The sequence below is a fragment of the Lissotriton vulgaris genome, chromosome 2_1, assembly GCF_964263255.1.
Source record: "Lissotriton vulgaris chromosome 2_1, aLisVul1.2, whole genome shotgun sequence".
NCBI classification, from domain to species: Eukaryota; Metazoa; Chordata; class Amphibia; order Caudata; family Salamandridae; genus Lissotriton; species Lissotriton vulgaris.
The window spans coordinates 852,564,764-852,584,962 of record NC_141687.1 but is presented as its reverse complement, the minus strand read 5'-3'; the positions used below and the strand labels follow the sequence as shown (position 1 = coordinate 852,584,962).

Genomic DNA, 20,199 nt, shown 5'->3' with positions numbered 1-20,199 from the left:
GCTAGAAGCAGTTGCCGCCTGCTCACAATTGGCATAGTTGGGGGTCCTTTTGTCTGTTTGCTTTTGCGATAACAATGTTGTGGTTAGACATTACGTCTCGGAGGACAATGGGGGCCTGTTGCCTGTTTCAGGCCCTTCTCCCACACCTCGCCCACATTCTTGGCCTAGCACCATGTTTATTATCTGCTTTCTGATTATGCGGCTCCCAGCTCGTGCCGTGCGGGCCCTTCATTCCCTTCCGTGTTGATGAAAGGACTTTGAGCCCGAATACGGCCTGCCTCCTGGCGGGAACCCCGTCCGAGGTGCAGATGGAGCCAGTAGGCGTGGATCGGGGCCTGCGGTGTAACGCGCGTTGGTTCCTGGCATTACCTTCCCTGTGCCCGGAAGTCGGTCTCTAACCCCTCCCCGACATTTTTCTTCCCTGTGCCATGCAGGCCCACGCGCCTTGCCCTCCCTGTTCCTTACCCCAAACCTGATTGACCTAAATCCGGCCCGCCCCTGCCATTTGCCTGCCTGGACACATGCGCCTGGCCCTCCCTCGTCCTTTGTCCCTGCCGTGCTTGGTAATCCCGTCCCTGGCCTGTTCTTTTCTCTGTCTGGCTGCCGGGTCCACCCCGGGTCGACAGGCACTGCTGCTGTCCATGAAGGGTTAAAGCTGAAATAGTTCTTTCCACGTGTGTGGCAGGAGCCTGGACTTAAAGGTAAGGAGAGTTAGGATCACTGACCCCCTCCCACTGCCTTTCAGGACAGTGAGTCACGGAATGAGGAAAGGGAGAGTTTACCTCTGTCGTTAGTAGGCTGCTTGGATAAGGAGTGAATAGTAATTTTAACAGCAAGGGCTTTAAGTGGGATGAAACGATTGGGGGTCTCTCAAAGGGGCGTGGCCGATGTAATTAAGGACGTAGAATAAAAACACCTAAGCATCTGTGCTTAGCACAGTGTGTGCCGTCCGACTGGTATTTTGCTGCTTTTGTTATTGAGCTTGGATATATAGCAGTGATTTAAATGGAAAAATATAAGTACAGGTACTCAGCAAATTGAGATGTGGACTAGGGGGCGGGGCTATGGAGGCAAAGCTGCAGTGCTAAGGGACCCAGCCAGGGGCACACATTTAATGTGATTGAGATTGAATTGGTGTGAAGATGTGTATAATGATACTAAAGCATTTCTGGTATATTTTAAGTATTTCATTTCCCTTATACGTACAAAAGGGTACATTTGATGTCAGTGAATGTAATGCCACGTGGAGGTGTAGTGTGTCCTATTATTATATTGTAGTGGAGTGGAAGCTAGAGCTGTGAGCAGCTCAGCCATCCCCCCAAGCCTAACGTGAGCAGCGCGCTGCCACTGCATCTTTCAGTCAGCATTGTGCATTATAGCAGTGCTCCAGTTTAACAGCTGAGGAGGCGCTATAATTCGTGACTTTGCATTTCAGTGCGGTGATGAGGATCACCGCACTGAAATGCGATAGACTAACTTGGCAGGACTGCATGTGCTTTAGAAACGCTTACATTTGCCGCTGCCCACATTATTAAACCTTAATTCCCACCGGCTCTGCACAGCATCACTATCACTACCTTCCTCCTCAGTCTGACTCCAAACAGGTGCTGCCCTACTCTGCTATACCAGGTAAAAATAGGAGAGGTACCCCTTAACTGAAGTCAAGGGAAATGGGGTTCACCAACCAATACAAAAGAGCAATTCCCTTGAACAAGGTCATTTACATAAACACCATAATTAAGAAAAAAGCAATAACTATAACAACTAAATTAGGAGTAAAAAACTGGCAGAATTTATTGTATACAGTAAAATTAAAAAAGCAGAGAACATAGTTGGCTGCTTGGCACAGATTAAAAGAGGTTGTAAAAAACAGTAAAATAACAATCCACATTCAATATTGACCAGCAATATTGCTGAAAACAGACAGAAACAACAGTAAGACATACAATTTGTGCAATACAGGGTGTGTGTTCTGTTATAAATTCCCAACTTATTAAGGACAAGGGACACTAACAAAGACATAGCTCGAAAATTCTCTACGAGTATCTACGGTCTGAGTAACAACGCCTCTCTAGAGCACGACCGTATTAACACTGTACATCGGTCCTTCACACTTCAGAGGAACCTATGTACACTACGACAGAAATGTACTCTTTGTCTTGATAAAGGTGGATAGAAGTTCAACAAACCACCGAAACACGTCGACGCCCTAGTACAGTGTGATTCGCGGCTCAAACACCGTTGTTGACATAATAATATCCCAATGTGCATAACACCGGTGTTTTAAAAGAATAACAGAACACACACCCTGTATTGCACAAATTGTATGTCTTACTGTTGTTTCTGTCTGTTTTCAGCAATATTGCTGGTCAACATTGAATGTGGATTGTTATTTTACTGTTTTTTACAACCTCTTTTAATCTGTGCCAAGCAGCCAACTATGTTCTCTGCTTTTTTAATTTTACTGTATACAATAAATTCTGCCAGTTTTTTGCTCCTTATTTAGTTGTTATAGTTATTGCTTTTTTCTTATTCATGGTGTTTATGTAAATTACCTTGTTCAAGGGAATTGCTCTTTTATATTGGCTACTCTGCTATACCAGCAGGAAGTCTTCTCCGAATTCCTGAGACAGGAGATATGCCTGTTACCAGGTCTTGATCAAACACCTACAGTGCGGAGACATTTTAAGGCATGGGCAAAGTGGGAAATTGCCCAGGGTCCCAGTCTTTCAGAGGGCCCCCAGGCAGAGCCTGCTCTGTTCTACAGAGAGTCTTGCCCTTATTTATTTATTTTGAAAGTTTTATACAGCGCAAACAAGACCCTTGCGGATATCAGAGCGCTTTACAAGGTAAGTGTCTAGGTAGCAAAGTAAAGTTCTTTACACATCAGTTAAATGCAAGTCAAAGCGTGTATACATAACATCTCATAAGTGCAAAGTAGTAAGGTACATCACAAAACTATCCCGGTGAGTCAGGCAAAGGGTAGATATATTGTCTAGGATGCCTAGATGGTCGATTGTCATAATAAGGATCAGTAGCGAGGGTACGTTTGGGCTCAGAATTTCTTTAGTCCATGTTCAGGTGAGTTTAGCCATGAGAATCGATTTGACTTCTTTTTCGAAAGATGCAGTAGAGGAATTAAGTCTGGTTTCTGGGGGTAGGGCATACCAGATTCTGGGCGTCATCCCTGAAAAGGTTAGGTTATATGTTTTCTTCTTGTTGAATCTTTGCGGTTTCAGTAGCAGGTTTTCCGCACTTCTTGAGGATCTGATCCCACGAGAGAGCTTCACTTTCTGAGCCAGATAGCTGGGTGCCTTGTGATGCATGACTTTATGAGTCATACACGCTATTTTCAAATGAATTCTGGCTTCAAAAGGTAGTCAATTCATGGATTTTAGGTCCGGGGAAATGTGAGAACTTGCTTTAGAACCAGTGATGAGTCTCGCTGCAGCATTGATTGAAGCTCTTAGAGGGGCTGTTGTAGCTTTGGGCATGCCACAGACAGAGACACTTCCGTACTCCACTTTAGGGATAACTAGAGCTTGCACTGCCTGCTTGAAGTCATTGACCGGCATGAAAGGTTTCAGCTTCCTCAGTGTATTCTTCTGGAAGTTTGCTCCTTTGGTTGCGTTGCTGATGTGTTTTTAGGTCTCGCCTAGCTATTGCGCAAGCAATCGCTATGCAAGAGATATAGAGGTGCTCCAGGAAAGCTTACCAAGAGGGCTTTGGAATGTGGATTATGGACAGTGCATGTGCGCCGGGCGCGCGCTTGCCATTTGCTCCCCGCCCCCCCATCAGACTTCAAAGGAAGCCGGTCGCACACCACCATTCCACCATTTGTCTGAGCCTCAGCATGAGACTTCAAAGGAATGCCTCCCGCTCCCCCGCCCCCCGCCACAGCAATGCAGAGAGCTTGTTTTTTTGAAGCAGGCACACCAGTCGCTACTTCTACCCACACTTCAATACACATGCTGTGCGTATATGCTGTTTTTTTGTTGCTCAAGCTTTGTAAGAGTTTTATTAGTCTTCATAAACTAGAATGCAGTGTGTTTTAACTAAGCATTTGGAGTGCAGTCCGTTCGTACCCGTTTGCTTATTCCAGCGTTTTTTATATAGAAGCTTCTTCCTTTTGTGAATTTAGACTGGCACATCTCCAGTCTCCGCTGAGGCATGTGTTTTATGTTTTCTCTCCCTCAATTAGTATTGAACCCTTTGGGCACTGTAACGACAGAACGGTTTGTTTTCCGTGTTTTTAGACACTACCTTTGTGTTTACACACTACCCCTAGAAAGCAGTTTTGTGTTTTTAGACGACTGTCAATTTTGTGTTCAGTTTCTGCTCTCATATCTTCCGATGCCTGTGGGCTCAAAGGCTGCCGCTCCCCAACTCCCCACCGCCCCATCAAACGTCAAAGGAATGTGCTCCGGCCCTGCCCCCACCGCAGCAATGCCGAGAGCTTGTTTTTAAGCAGGCACACCAACCGCTACTTCCACCCACCCTTCAATACACATGCTGTGCGTATATACTGTTTTTGATACTCAAGCTTTGTAAGAGTTTTATTAGTCTTCATAAACTAGAATGTAGTATGTTTTAACTAAGCATTTGGAGTGCAGTCCGTTCGTACCCGTTTGCTTAGACCAGCGTTTTTTATATAGAAGCTTCTTCCTTTTGTGAATTTAGACTGGCACATCTCCAGTCTCCGCTGAGGCATGTGTTTTATGTTTTCTCCCCCTCAATTAGTATTGAACCCTTTGGGCACTGTAACAACAGAACAGTTTGTTTTCCGTGTTTTTAGACACTACCTCTATGTTTACACACTACCCTTAGAAAGCAGTTTTGTGTTTTTAGACGACTGTCAATTTTGTGTTCAGTTTCTGCTCTCATATCTTCCGATGCCTGTGGGCAGATTGATTTTCCAAGATTGCAATCAGGTCTCCACCCTCCAACTCCACCCTCGAAGTCTAATTCCACCCTCCAACTCCACCCTCCAACTCCAACTCCACCCTCCATCTCCAACTCCACCCTCCAACTCAACCCTCCAACTGCATCCTCCAACTCCAACTCCACCCTCCAACTGCATCCTCCAACTCCAACTCCACCCTCCAACTCCACCCTCCAACTCCACCCTGCAACTCCACCCTCCAACTCCAACTCCACCCTCCAACTCCACCCTCCAACTCAACCCTCCAACTCTAAATCCACCCTACAACTTCACCCTCCAACTCCAACCTCCAACTCCACCCCCCAACTCCACCCTCCAACTTCACCCTCCAACTCCACCCTCCAACTCAACCCTCCAACTCCACCCTCCAACTCCACCCTCCAGCTCAACCCTCCAACTCCACTCTCCAACTCCACCCTCCATCACTCAGGGACACCACCACATCACTCAGGGACACCACCACATCACTCAGGGACACCACCACATCACTCGGGGACTCCACCCCATCACTCGGGGACACCACCACATCACTCGGGGACACCACCACATCACTCGGGGACATCACCACATCATTCGGGGACACCACCACATCACTCGGGGACACCACCACATCACTCGGGAACACCACCACATCACTCGGGGACACCACCACATTACTCGGGGACACCACCACATCACTCTGGGGACACCACCACATCACTCGGGAACACCACCAGATCACTCAGGAACACCACCACATCACTCAGGAACACCACCACATCGCTCGGGGACACCACCACTCATCACTCGGGGACACCACCACATCACTCGGGGACACCACCACATCACTCTGGGACACCACCACATCACTCTGGGACACCACCACATCACTCTAACACACCACCACATCACTCTAATACACCACCACATCACTCAGCCCAACCACATCATCACTCAGCACCACAACAGCACTGTCCTTGCTTGCTACCAACAAGCATTGCCGTAGCCAATAGGACTCGCATTAGGAAAGTGTAAGCTATTGGCTTTGTGAATAACGATGCTATTAATTTATATATTTTCAAAGCCAACACATATTAAAAAAAGTGTCATTTACAATACCAATAGCTCACACTTTCCTAATGCGAGACCTGTTGCATTGCAAATGCTTGTTGCATATTGAGGTGTCTGTCAAGAGTTATTCCCAGTGATTTCGCTGAGTCCACGATGGTTGGTTGGCCGTCATGCTATGCTATGCTTTTTTTGTTGTCTTTTGTTATGCTATGCTATGTTGTGTTGTGTTTTTCTATGCTATGTTTTGTTTTGTTATGCTATGCTATGTTTTGTTGTGTTTTGTTATGCTATGCTTTGTCATGCTATGTTTTATTATGCTATGCTGTGTTTTGATTTGTTATGCTATGCTTTGTTGTGTTTTGTTATGCTATGTTTTGTTATTCATGCTATGTTTTGTTGTGTTTTGTTATGCAATGCTATGTTTTGTTGTGTTTTGTTATGCTATGCTCTGTTTTGTTGTGTTTTGCTATGCAATGCTATGTTTTGTTATGCTATGCTATGTTTCGTTATGCTATGTTTTGTTGTGTTTTGTTATGCTATGCTTTGTTCTGCTATGTTGTGTTATGCTGTGCTATGCTATACTTTGTTATGCTATGTTGTGTTTTGTTATGCTATGCTATGTTTTGTTGTGTTTTGTTATGCTATGCTATGCTATGTTTTGTCATTCTATGCTATGTTTTGTTGTGTTTTGTTATGCATTGATATGCTCTGTTTTGTTGTGTTTTGTTATGCTATGCTATGTTGTGTTGTGTTTTGCTATGTTAGGCTATGTTTTGTTTTGTAATGCTGTACTATGTTTTGTTGTGTTTTGTTATGCTATGTGTTGTGTTTTGTTATGCTATGCTTTGTTAAGGCTATGTTTTATTTTGCTATGCTATGTTTTGTTATGCTATGCAATGTTTTGGTGTGTTTTGTTATGTTATATAATGTTTTGTTATCCTATGTTATGCTGTGCTATGCTTTGTTATGCTATGCTATGCCATGTTTTGTTTTGCTATGCTATGTTTTGTTGTGCTTTGCTATGCTATGTTTTGTTTTGTTATGCTATGCTATGTTTTGTTATGCTATGTTTTGTTGTATTTTGTTATGCTATGTTGTGTAATGCTATGTTGTGTTTTGTTATGCTATTTTTTGTTGTGTTTTGTTATGCTATGCTATGCTATGTTTTGTTATTCTGTGCTATGTTTTGTTGTATTTTGTTATGCTATGATATGCTCTGTTTTGTTGTGTTTTGTTTTGCTATGTTTTGTTTTGTTATGCTATATTATGCTATGCTATGCTTTGTTATGCCATGCTATGCCATGTTTTGATTTGCTATGCTATGTTTTGTTGTGCTTTGCTATGCTATGTTTTGTTTTGTTATGCTATGCTATGTTTTGTTATGCTATGTTTTGTTGTATTTTGTTATGCTATGCTTTGTTATGCTATGTTTTGTAATGCTATGTTTTGTTGTGTTTTGTTATGCTATGCTATGCTATGTTTTGTTATTCTACGCTATGTTTTGTAGTGCTTTGTTATGCTATGATATGCTCTGTTTTGTTGTGTTGTGTTTTGCTATGTTATGCTATGTTTTGTTTTGTTATGCTGTACTACGTTTTGTTATGCTTTGTTATGCTATGCTTTGTTATGCTATGTTTTATTTTGTTATGCTATGCTATGTTTTGTTATGCTATGCAATGATTTGGTTTGTTATGCTATGCACTGTTTTGTTGTGTTTTGTTATTATTATTATTATTATTATTAAGCTGTTTTATAGCGCGCACAATTACTCCGGAGTATCCTGGCGCGGAAAGAGGGGAACAGTAGACGCAGAGCATAGATCAGCAAACATACTAGACAGCTATTCTAAACAGGTGAGTCTTCAGCGCTTTTTTAAAAGCAGTGAGTTCGTCAATGCAGCGTAGAGCCGCAGGGAGGGCGTTCCATGCGCGCGCGGCCTTTACAGTCACAGAGTGGCCTCCCAGCCGAACACGCTGGAAGCGCGGGACCAGCAGCAGATGTTGAGCTGCTGAGCGTAAATCTCTGTTAGGGAAGTACCGCGTGAAACGTTTCATCAGATAGGCAGGGCCACACCCATTGATGGCTTTATGGGCCAGAGTCAGAATTTTAAAGGTAATACGATGCTGTACCGGCAGCCAATGCAGGCTCTCCAGATAACTTCTAACACTGATCCGCCTGGAGATATTCCCCAAAAGTCTGGCGGTGGCGTTTTGAATAATCTGGAGCCGCCCGATCAGATAGGCCGGTGAGCCACTGAACAGGGCATTGGCGTAGTCCAGACGCGAGAGAATTAAAGCTCTCGCGACTGACTCGCAGGCCGGGGCAGGCAGATAAGGGAAAAATTTTCTAAGAGACTTCAGAGTCCCGAAGCAGCCACCAGTGAGCCTCTTGATGTGCCCCTCAAAGCGGAGGTCTTCCCCAAACCAGACCCCAAGGTTTTTAGCCAAGGTGTTAGAGGCACATGGTGCAGGAAAGCCAACCGGCCACAGTAGGGATCGAAAATCAGGGGGGAACTGGCCATAGAGCAGGATTTCGGTCTTGTCCTCATTACACTTCAATTGAGCAGACGCTAACCAATTGAAGACTGAGGACAGACAGTTCTGAATCTGCTCAGTGTCAAGCGCCTCTCCAGGCCAGGTAAACAACAACTGCGTGTCGTCCGCGTTATGTTATGTAATGTTTTGTTATGCTATGTTGTGCTATGCTATGCTTTGATATGCTATGCTATGCCATGTTTTGTTTTGCTATGCTATGTTTTGTTGTGCTTTGCTATGCTTTGTTTTGTTATGCTATGCTATGTTTTGTTATGCTATGTTTTGTTGTATTTTGTTATGCTATGTTTTGTAATGCTATGTTGTGTTTTGTTATACTATGTTTTGTTGTGTTTTGTTATGGTATGCTATGCTATGTTTTGTTATTCTATGCTACGTTTTGTTGTATTTTGTTATGCTATGATATGCTCTGTTTTGTTGTGTTATGCTATGTTTTGTTTTGTTATGCTATGTTATGCTATACTATGCTTTGTTATGCCATGTTTTGTTTTGCTATGCTATGCTATGTTTTGTTTTGCTATGTTTTGTTGTATTTTGTTATGCTAGGCTTTGTTATGCTATGTTTTGTTTTGGTATGCTATGCTATGTTTTGCTGTGTTTTGTTATGCTATGCTATGCTCTATTTTGTTGTGTTTTGTTATGCTATGCTTTGTTATGCTATGTTTTGTTTTGTTATGCTATGCTATATTTTGTTATGTTATGCTATGCTATGTTGTTATGCTATGCTATGTTTAGTTGTGTTTGCTATGCTATGCTTTGTTTTGTTATGCTATGTGTTATGATGATATGCTATGTTTTGTTGTGTTTTGTTATGCTATGCGATGCTTTGTTATGCTATGCTATGTTTTGTTATGCTTTGCTATGTTCTGTTTTGCTATACTAAGCTTTGTTATGCTATGCTATGCTTTGTTTTGTTATGCTATGTTTTGTTATGCTATGCTATGTTGTGTTTTGTTACGCTATGTTTTCTTATGTTATGCTTTGTTATGCTATGCTATGTTTTGTTGTGTTTTGTTATGCTATGCTATGTTATATTTTGCTATGCTATGTTTTGTTTTGCCATGCTATGTTTTGTTTTGCTGTGCTAAGCTTTGTTATGCTATGCTTTGTTTTGTTATGCTATGTTTTGTTATGCTATGCTATGGTTTGTTGTGTTTTGTTTTGCTTTGCTATGCTATGTTATGTTGTGTTAGGCTAGGCTATATTATGTTGTGTTGTGTTAGGCTAGGCTGTGTTATGTTGTGTTAGGCTAGGCTATGTTATGTTGTGTTGTGTTAGGCTAGGCTGTGTTATGTTGTGTTAGGCTAGGCTGTGTTGTGCTGTGTTTTGTTTTTGTTTTGTCGTTATATTTTGTTATGTTATACTATGTTTTGTTATGTTATACTATGTTATGTTATACTATGTTATGTTATGCTATGCTATGTTATGTTATGCTTTACTATGTTATGATTTGTTATGTTATGTTGTGTTAGGCTTGGCTATGTTTTGTTACGTTATGTTTTGTTAAGTTATGTTATGCTATGCAATGCTAGGCTATGTTTTGTTATGCTATGTAATGGTATGTAACGTTATATTAAGCTTTGTTATGTTATGCTAGGCTATGTTTTGTTATGTTATGCTATGTTGTATGTCGGAGACCATGTAACTTAGACAGAGGCTCAAAAGAAGGACCTCTGCAGAGAACGGGCTGAACAGTGGAGCCCTCCCCGTGTTTTGCTGAAAAGGAAGATAATTGATGCTAACCTTCTTTAAACAACAACAAAAGCAATAGTATAGCAGATCATTTTCTTAGTGCCCAACACGAACTGAAAGACCACTTGGCGCTTTTATAAAAGCTAAGATTTGTTATTTAAAGAATAACAAATTACTGCCAACCTTTAGGAGTGCTTAAAAGCAGCCTAAACTCAGGTTTAAAAATATAACTGCACTCCTCCCTTCCTCCCCACCACAACTCGCATGATGCAAAGATGCATTAAACATGCTGGGCTAATGGGCTGCAGTTTCATTTTACGTTGGTGCTGTCGCATGGCAATACAGAGCGGACTGAGAGTAGCTGCCTCAACACAGGACCAGCTCATGACTGTGTATGAACAATAATACCTGCACACAACACAGGACCAGCGCATGACTGTGCACGAACAATAATACCTGCACACGTATGTTAAAATCTCGGTATGGCTCTCTCTAGGTTTCATTCTTGTAAGGTTCATATGAGTAAACGGATAAGCTGTTTATTGGTAAGGCGCTGAGTTGGTTACTTCTCAGCATTGGATACCACTGTATTGCACACAACTTACATCGTATGGAGCACACAAAAAAATGTGCAGCTTTTTCACATACAGCACAGAATGACAAACATTACAAAATGACTAGCACATAGCATGATACACAGTTGGTTCTTATTGTATACCATGTAGAACAGTGTCACAAAAAATATGAACCACAGGACGTCGCATACAACGGAATAAAAAGACTAACTTCAAGGCACGAAGCACTAAACACGGACAATATCGGAAAAAACGGAACACGTCCTAGACCTCGCGAAACGTGACATCCAAAGAGCCCGATAATAATGCGACTTTTGTCTACAGACAGGTTCACTACCTTAAGGGCTATCACAAGAGGTCGCTGCTCTCTAACCTTATGTGAACTGGTGCTAGCCAAACGGTTGCTCTGTGGCAGCACTTCTGGTTGTGGCAGTGTGAAGCAGGTACATGGTTTTGGTTGCACAAAGATGGGCTTGTAGAATCTGGGAAGGATTAGTCAGACAAACAACTCAACAGAAGCTATGTGAAAGGGGGAGTTGAAGTGAGGAAGCATTCAGGACAGTGCCTGGTGGAGAAAGGGTCACGTCAGGCGTTAAAGGCGAAACTGAAAAACATGTTGCGAGAGATCGGCAGAGGGTGATGCAACAGTTTAGACAGCCAATCAGGAAAGGCAATAAAAAGCCGCTCAATGCAGAGAGTATAGGGAGCTTGTTGCTTTCTGCATGCTAATTAGTGAAAATATGGTGAGCCATGCATAAAGAAAGGCGCACTGCCACAAGGCGTGCCACACCGGTGTTAAAGCAGTAAAAGTTAAAGTGCAGCATGGCGCTGGGAGGCCGTGGCTCTCATCATGTTTTCACAGTGCGCCTGTGCTGCCCGCCCTACACATGCGCTCAGTAGTTGGGGGCATAGTTGAAATGAGCATTGAAATTATAGTTGAAACAAGCATTGAAAGTTTAAATAGCCATGATGAGGAAAGCCAGATGGCGCATGAGGTTTAATGAGGAAGAGATAGGAAAGGCAGATGGTGGCTGTGTGCATGCCCGCGCGCGTAACCGCACGCTTTAGGTCACAAGCAAAAGATTGTGGTCGGATTTCTAAAGCCCATTCACTAAATGTCTCGCAGACCAGCAAATGCGCTGGTTCAGGCGAGACCTACAAATGGCTTTGTTGTATATAATATTGAAAATGCTTCAGTTCTGAAATGAGACTGTGAAAGAACTTTAAGGATTCTCTTTGAATAGGGTGAGCAGAATTCTAAAGCCGGGACATTTCAAGGAAATAGAAGGACTACAATTTTACTTCAAGAATGACAGCGCTCCTCAGCAGAGAATTACAGATTAGGCAGTTAGATCATGCATAAAAAGCAATTTTTATACCTAGTAGCTTGCCTGATAATTCAATTGTTTTCTTGAAACAACTGACAACTTTCCTGCTTTGTAAACATTAAAAAGCACCTCCTGCCGTTTTCAGTCGACCCTCTCTAGTAACCGGGACAGGAGCTATATTCCCTGAAATCTGCCAGGACAGCTAGTGAAAAACCGGGACTGTCCGGGCAAATTCCAGACGCCTGGTCACCCTATCTTTGGAAGTGGAGGGTGGTAGTGTTGCGGAGTTAAGATTTTTTTTCACCCTGATGGCGAGGGCAAAAAGGGAGAGTCCGATAGGGACCAGTCTCAGCATTTGCTTTTTAGAACTGCCAAGGTGGGACCCGGTCAACTTAAAGCCCTGGTAACAGCCACTCACTATTAAGCTCGTATTCCTCACGCTGGTAAGTAGTTTCGCATTTGAGAATCTCTTGGCAACAGCGCAGGATTTGGAAAAAATTCACTCCGGAACCCACACCATGGGGGTCAAGGTGTGGCCGACGAAAGGGGGTGGAGTCACAACGGGCAGAGCTTGAAAAGCAGAGACCACAGTTAACTTATACATTTATTTTTAAAAAAAATCTGTTTAAAGAAACTGGCAAAAGTGACAAATGTGACAGTACATCTGTTGTGGTTTACTTAATTAGTAACAAAGGGTCTATGTTTAAAAATATTTTGCAGGCTGCAGCTGAGTTTTTTATACGCCCAGCAACTGCTAGGGCCTTATAATCTTCACTAGTATAGACGATATGTGATTCTTACGCCTTATAACCCTCATTGTGTTATGTAGCATTTCCTGTACATTTATTTTCACACTCAAATAAAAAATAATATTGTAGGTGCCATTAAAATCATTAGTTGTGTACTTACTCAAACACACAGCTAAACCCTGCATTCTTACTGTTCATGCACATTACTTACATGGGGCGTTAAACAAAATGAAAACCAGATTTCCAAGTCATAGCTTCTCTAGAATACTTGCAACATGATCAACTGTGCGCCTTTGTTTCCTTCCATTGCTCTGGTATCTAGGTGTTAGGCGTTTAGACGCTGTCAGCACGGCGATACTCGAGCAAAAGAAAGGTTGAGGTTTGGAAGTGAAAAAAAGATAAACCCAGGCAGAACTGTGTCCCTTTGGAAATTACACCATGTCCAGTTCAGTATATTTCTCTGGGCCCAAAAATTGCTGCCGGAAGCGGGATCCGGTGGGTTCCACCTACTTCCCAGCACTGCTGAGGAATATGTGTCAGTAACAACAGTCACTGCTCACTAGTGAGTGCCTGGGAAAAGTGTGAGTGGCGACACCATCCCCTGCTCAGTAGTGAGTAGATGGGTCAGTTGTGTGCAGTGCACTGAAGGCATCGTTCCCTTAACTGTGCGAGGTGTACACAGTGACATCAGTTTCTGCTCATTAGTAAGTGCCTAGGTCAGGTGTGCACAGTGAAATATATTCACAAGAGTGCGCGGCAGCCATAGGTGCGGTAACAGCTGCGTATTCATGAGTGAGTGTCAGATACGCACCGTGAAAGGGATCACTGTTCACTAGGGAGTGCCTGATCTACAAGTCTCTAGTGAGTGGCTTTGTCAGGTGAGTGCAGGGAAAGCAAGTGATGCTCACTACTGCAGTCCAAGGTCACACAACAACAGATTCTCACTAATACGCGGCTGGATTTGGTGTGAGCGGCTGCACACTGGGGGTATCCAGGCAGGGTGCCCATAGCAACCGTACGCTGCTCACTAGCAGCATCTGGGCTGGCCTGGCCCAGATGTCCACAGTGACAGCAACCACTGTTCACAAGTGCACCGACAGGAACTGCAGATCACTACTCAGTACCTCAGCCAGAGCCGCGGGAGCCGGGGGGGGGGGGGGGGGGGGGGGGGTGTTTGAGGTAATGGTGGGGGTTGGGGGGGGGTTGAGGGCGAGTAGTAGAGGAGTCATGAAGGAGGCGGGGCCTCCTTCAAGCGGCCCATACCCGCTGAGCTCCGCGGGGGTATTGAGCTTCTCTTTGGCAGGTATGGGCTGTTTTGTGGAGACGCAGAAATGTTGCTCAAGATCCGACGAATACAATTTCTATTTGAGTTTGGTCCTGTGTCAGAATTAATTCTGTCGAGTACAGCTTGCTTCCAATGGCTTCCAATGGCTGATATTAATTCAAGCATTCCATCCACCACTTTTTAATATACTTCAGTGTGATGCCCTTAGTGAGACGGGTCTGCCCAGAACTGGGTCTTGTGCATACGGGACAGTATGCACAAGACCCAGTTCTGGGCATACCCGTCCCACTAAGGGCATCACACTGAAGTATATTAAAAAGTGGTGAATGGAATGCTGGAATTAATATCAGCCATTGGCAATTATTCGGGCCACAGTCTATAGGTATTTTGCATACCATGCCACCTCAGAATGGCTCCAGCCATATGCAAATCAGTCGTGACTCTGCGCCAATAGGAATATTTCAGCCCAAACCTCCAGTCCAGGTCCTCCTGTGCTGGCTGTGCGATAGGATTCAATCTATACCTCACGAATGCCATCTAGTAGTTTGTAACCAGCCTGAGGTTGCTTGTGGTCCCTTCTGGAGGGGGCATCAACTAACAGTTTGAGACAGACTGTTCCTACGAGAAAACAGATCAGTACTGACTTGCATAGGTGGGCCTTTGTCTACAGTGGCATTGAGGGCAAAAAACGATGAACTGGAATGCAGCCCACGTGATTACCAGTGGCTGAGATTAATTCAAGCATTCCATCCATCATCTTATTATTGTTACAGTTTGTGCCATAAGTGTGACAGCTGTGCCCAGATGTGGGTACCGTGCTCATTGTGTCATCGCATTCAAGCAATTCTTCACTGGTGAGGCCTAAGCAGGTCGCAACCGGTCTGGGGTTGCTTTTGGTCCCTTCGGGAGGGGGCCACATCTAGTAGTTTGGAACGTACAGTTCCCATAAGTACTGATTTGCATACGTTAAGGCCTTTGTCTAGAGTGGCATGGTGGGGGCACAAAATGATAGACTGGAACACGACCCATGGGATTATCAGTGGCTGAGATTAATTCAAGCATTCCTTCCGTCATCTTGTTGTTGTTCCATGAATCAAGTTAGGGCTTCAGCCTTTCATGGGATCAAAATTCTATGTTTTAGACAATTCAGTGAGAATATGAATGTCATTAAGTTTTTCCGGCCAATTTTCCTTTTGCCTGACCACGGGCAGCATCTTCTGGGTAATACAAGCACATCACTTTTTTTTAGCCTACTTTCAAATGATTTAATTTCTGTAACCCTATAATCATCTTTCTGGTCAATGCCTTATCCAGGAAATCTCAGCTCTTTTTTTATTAAAGTGTTAATTGCAAGTTTGAGTTTTCCACCTCTCTCTACAAATTTTTGTAACAGGAGTAATAATTTATATATTGCCAACCCGCTAGATAGTGGATCTACCTTCATTCTCTTTAAATTCAATGATCTTAAAACCCCTCTCTAGTGCTTTCGTGTTTAGCTTCCTATGGAGCAGAACGGCATTCTACAATTCATATAAAAATATGTATTTGTCTTGTGCAGATTTCTGAGCGTTTCATGTGAAGTGTTTTGTCCTACATCACGCTTTCACTGCCCTTATCTGGTACTTTGGTTAGATTGCCTGCCATGAGCTATATGGATCCTCTCTTTGGCAATGTCTTATTTTTGTAAGATGCTGTGGAAAACGGATTCTCCAATTTTATTTTCATAGTTTTGGATAGTGTAGGAGAGTAGGATCTGCTTCTTATAGTTACCCCCACTTTTTGCTGATGTTTCACTGTTTTTTTATTTTAGTCTGGCTGGGGTCCTGTGCTTCCTCTCTAAAATGATTCCATGTACTTCAGGTACACTCCACTTTGCAGAACAATGTCTTACATTAACCCCAGCATTCTGTCCATCAACTTTTGTTTTGCATTTTGTCACCCCGAGTGGGATGGGTATGCTCAGACGTGAGTCCCATGCTCTCCACACCATGGGAGTCAAGCTATCCTGGCTGAAGACGGCTGATAGCCAGAAACTGGTCCTAGGATGCTTGATTCCGGTCCAGGAAAGACATGGCTTGGCAGTTCGGGCTGGACTGTTCCCATGAGGCACAGGGTCAAGGCTGATTTGCATATGGCCATGTCTGAACTGGGGTGGTGTGGAGTGCAAAAAAACAATGGATTTAGGCCCAGATCTCTGTACTGGGGTGAATGTATGACATTGTTCTGCATTCTGTCCATCAACTGTTGTTTTGCATTTTGTCACCCCGAGTGGGATGGGTATGCTCAGACGTGAGTCCCATGCTCTCCACACCACGGGAGTCAGGCTATCCTGGCTGAAGACGGCTGATAGCCAGAAACCGGTCCTAGGATGCTTGAATCCGGTCCAGGAAAGACATGGCTTGGCAGTTCGGGCTGGACTGTTCCCATGAGGCACAGGGTCAAGGCTGATTTGCATATGGCCATGTCTGAACTGGGGCGGTTTGGAGTGCAAAAAAAGATGGATTTAGGCCCAGATCTCTGTACCTGGTTGAATGTATGACATTGTTCTTCATTCTGTCCATTAACTGTTGTTTTGCATTTTGTCACCCCGAGTGGGATGGGTATGCTCAGACATGAGTACCATGCTCTCCACACCACGGGAGTCAAGCTATCCTGGCTGAAGACGGCTGATAGCCAGAAACCGGTCCTAAGATGCTTGATTCCGGTCCAGGAAAGACATGGCTTGGCAGTTCGAGCTGGACTGTTCCCATGAGGCACAGGGTCAAGGCTGATTTGCATATGGCCATGTCTGAACTGGGGTGGTGTGGAGTGCAAATAAACGATGGATTTATGCCCAGATCTCTGTACTGGGGTGAATGTATGACACTGTTCTGCATTCTGTCCATCAACTGTTGTTTTGCATTTTGTCACCCCGAGTGGGATGGGTATGCTCAGACGTGAGTCCCATGCTCTCCACACCACGGGAGTCAAGCTATCCTGGCTGAAGACGGCTGATAGCCAGAAACCGGTCCTAGGATGCTTGATTGCGGTCCAGGAAAGACATGGCTTGGCAGTTCGGGCTGGACTGTTCCCATGAGGCACAGGGTCAAGGCTGATTTGCATATGGCCATGTCTGAACTGGGGTGGTGTGGAGTGCAAAAAAACAATGGATTTAGGCCCAGATCTCTGTACTGGGGTGAATGTATGACATTGTTCTGCATTCTGTCCATCAACTGTTGTTTTGCATTTTGTCACCCCGAGTGGGATGGGTATGCTCAGACGTGAGTCCCATGCTCTCCACACCACGGGAGTCAAGCTATCCTGGCTGAAGACGGCTGATAGCCAGAAACCGCTCCTAGGATGCTTGATTCCGGTCCAGGAAAGACATGGCTTGGCAGTTTGGGCTGGACTGTTCCCATAAGGCACAGGGTCAAGGCTGATTTGCATATGACCATGTCTGAACTGGGGTGGTGTGGAGTGCAAAAAAACTATGGATTTAGGCCCAGATCTCTGTACTGGGGTGAATGTATGACATTGTTCTGCATTCTGTCCATCAACTGTTGTTTTGCATGATGTTTGTGGGCACCATGTTAAAAAAGCAAAGGCGTGCAGGCGCTTTATTTGCTGTGCTTCAACTGGGATTGTTTAAGACTTTTTTTTCTCGCTTATTTTTGTTAATACCTCCCATCACGGAAGAGAGAAATACACAACTGCGCACTTATCTCTGTACATCAGCAATGCTTCCGCCCAAGATGAGGCAAACGTCACAGTCTTGTACTAATGGGCTCATGTAGTCAACCTGAAAATTAAAGGTTCACCCTGAACCAAAAATGGTGGCTAACTGGGACAGTGCTCTGCCTACATGCTCAGGCTCATGGTTGAAACTGTGCATATGCTCGCTGATGAAATGAAATGAAATGAAAAATGAAATGAAATGAAAATAAATTTATAACGCGCAGAACTTAGCCCAATGGGCATCAAGGCGCCTAACATAATATATTGCATAACCATACACTGATTAATAATAGGCTTTCTCAAAATACCAGGTCTTGAGAGCTTTCTTAAAGAGGGGCAGGGATGAAAGAGCCTTAAGCTCGCAGGGGAGAGCATTCCATAGTCGAGTGGCCACTGATGCAAAGGCTCTACCTCCCCATCTTGTCTTTTTAGTGCGGGGGATAACAAGGAGATTCAGTTGAGATGATCTGAGACATCTGCTGGGTATATAATTAGAAAGCAGAGATCCCAGTCCATCAGTCAGTCCTGCTGTAAGGGCCTTATGGACTAGGCAAGTCATTTTTAAAAAAATGCATTGCTCAATGGGTAACCAATGAAGATTCTTCCTGGCTAACGTGGCGGAGGCGGAGCAAGGGAGGTCCAGAACAAATCTGGCTGCTGCATTCTGTGTTACTTGCAGGCGATGTACCAGTCCCTTGTTAATCTCAGTGTATAGCGCATTGCAATAATCTAATCGAGATCCAACCAATGCCACCACTGTTTGTTTTCTTGCCTGCGGGGATAGGTAGTGGGCAATTCTGCGAAGGATTTTTAGAACTCCCCAGCAGGTAGCTACAGTTCTATTGATCTGTAGGCTCATGGCCAGCTCGATGTCAAAGATGACCCCCAGGTTTCTAGCCGACTGTGAGGGGGTCGGGCAGGTTCCCAGTGATGCCGACCACCATTCACTCGACCAGGCGTCCCTGTCCTTTCCGAATATCAGCACCTCGGTCTTGTCGCCATTCAGCTTCAAGGAATTGACCATCATCCAATCGGCAACTGATTGCATGCAACTCCTGAAGCTGAACACTGTGGTGCTGACAGACCGTGACAGGGACACCATGATCTGAGTGTTGTCTGCATACGACACTACCTCCATCCCCAAAGATCTTACTAGTCTAGCAAGTGGGGCCACATATATGTTGAATAGGGTCGGACTTAAAGCCGACCCTTGTGGCACCCCACATTGCAACGACTTTACAGGGGAGAGGTATTTGCCCATTTGGACCCTCTGCTCCCTAAGCTCCAGGAAGGAAGATAGAAGGTTAAGGGCGGGCCCCTCCACCCCCAACTCCCTCAGTCGAGATGTTAAGACTGAGGGAGAAAGGGTGTCGAATGCAGCGGTCAGATCCAATAAGACCAACATCGTGGTCTGTCCTTTGTCTACCTTCATCCTGATGTTGTTGGTCACAACAGTGAGTGCAGACTCAGTGCTGTGTAGTTTCCTGAACCCATGTTGAGTCTGATTAAGGAATCCAGAGGAGTCCAGGAAGGTAGACAGATGATGGTTCGGGTGCATCTCGAGCATTTTGGCTGGGGCAGGTAGTAGAGAAATCGGTCTAAAGTTTTTTAGCACCGCAGGATCCAAGGAGGGTTTCTTAAGTAATGGCCTGACAATGGCCCTCTTCCAGGCCGAGGGGAATACCCCGTGCTCTAAAGCACTATTCATGATCTCCAGGATATGGGGAAGGAAGGTGTCCCTGCATTCCTTCAGAGTTTTAAGCGGGCATGGGTCCAAGGGAGAGGAGGACTTCGTCTTATTCAACAGGAGGTTAAGATTTTCAAGAGTGACAGGAGGGAAATTGGTAAGGGTCTTATCAGGATCCTTTGACCATGTTTCTAAAATAGACAAATCAGTGGCTATATGTGTTCCCAGAAGCTTCCTCTGTCCTTCCAATTGCTTGGAGATGTCTACAATTTTTGTATAAAAGAAGCTTGAGATGTTGTCACAAAGCTCCTGGGAGCCTATTATAGGATCAGGTGCCTGCAATGAACAGAGGGAATCTACAATTTTGAAGAGTTCCCTAGATGATGTCAAGGATGTGGTAATGTTGGAGAAGTGGTCTTGTTTGGTTTTAATGACTGAGGCCTTATATATCTTTAGTGAACTTTTGTACAGCTCTCTATCCTTAGTGTCCCATGTCCTCCTCCACTTTCTTTCCTGTCTTCTACATCCTTGTCTCATCAACCTAAGTTGCTCTCCAAACCACGGGGCAGAAGGTTTACGCCTCGCAGCATACCTAGGGATGGCAGGAGCTAGGATATCCACAGCC

General features: G+C 44.4%; 1 protein-coding gene across 1 annotated transcript in view; it reads left to right on the top strand.

Moving 5' to 3' along the window:
* The first annotated feature begins 316 nt into the window (after positions 1–316).
* RAB17 (RAB17, member RAS oncogene family) overlaps positions 317–20,199 on the top strand; it is a 118,934-nt gene continuing 99,051 nt past the window's right edge. Inside the window, exon 1 of the mRNA XM_086956305.1 lies at positions 317–701. The gene's annotated coding sequence lies outside the window, so the exon portion shown is untranslated. The remainder of the gene's footprint in view (positions 702–20,199) is intronic.